Source organism: Octodon degus, unplaced genomic scaffold (genome assembly GCF_000260255.1).
Source record: "Octodon degus isolate 3935 unplaced genomic scaffold, OctDeg1.0 scaffold00154, whole genome shotgun sequence".
NCBI classification, from domain to species: Eukaryota; Metazoa; Chordata; class Mammalia; order Rodentia; family Octodontidae; genus Octodon; species Octodon degus.
This window is the reverse complement of record NW_004524730.1, coordinates 6550712-6551401: the sequence shown is the minus strand read 5'-3', so window position 1 is coordinate 6551401 and position 690 is coordinate 6550712.

Below are 690 nucleotides of genomic sequence, written 5' to 3'. Positions count from 1 at the left end.
TATCTATCTTATATCATTTATATCATTGCTCTATTTATATCTGAGGTGGGTAAATAATCACTTAATCTCAAAACATAAAAGAGATTCAGGTTTATAAATACTATTGAAAATATTGGTTAAAATAAGGTGTATTAATGTACTTACATTAGTACATGAATTGGAATAAGGAAAGAAGGAAGGAAAGAAAGAAAGAAAGAAATTGGCCTCAGATTCTAGTTTAAAAGCAGTAACCATCAGGAGTGATGGATGGGCTGGCCAAATAGGTCAGCAGATTAAAACACCTGCTTAGGCAGATGCAGCAGCCAGGGTTCAGTTCGTGGCATGCTGTGCCAGACCCACAACTCGGGTGTGCTGAGATGGCCACTGAAACTGGGTTTGGTGGCATGAGCCTGTAATCCCAGTTCTTGGGAGGCTGAACACAGGAGGATCACTATGAGTTGGATCTATGTAGTAAGAACCTGAGAACCTTACTAAAATGCAAAATTAATAAAAGGAGTGATGGTACCTATAATATGAGAACTAGGGAGGCTGAGGCAGGAGGATCACTGTGAGTTAGAGGTTAACTTTGGCCACGTAGTGAGTTTAAAACCTGCACTACATAGGGAGACCCTGTCAAAAAAGAAGAAGAAGAAGAAGAAGAAGAAGAAGAAGAAGAAGAAGAAGAAGAAGAAGAAGAAGAAGAAGAAGAAG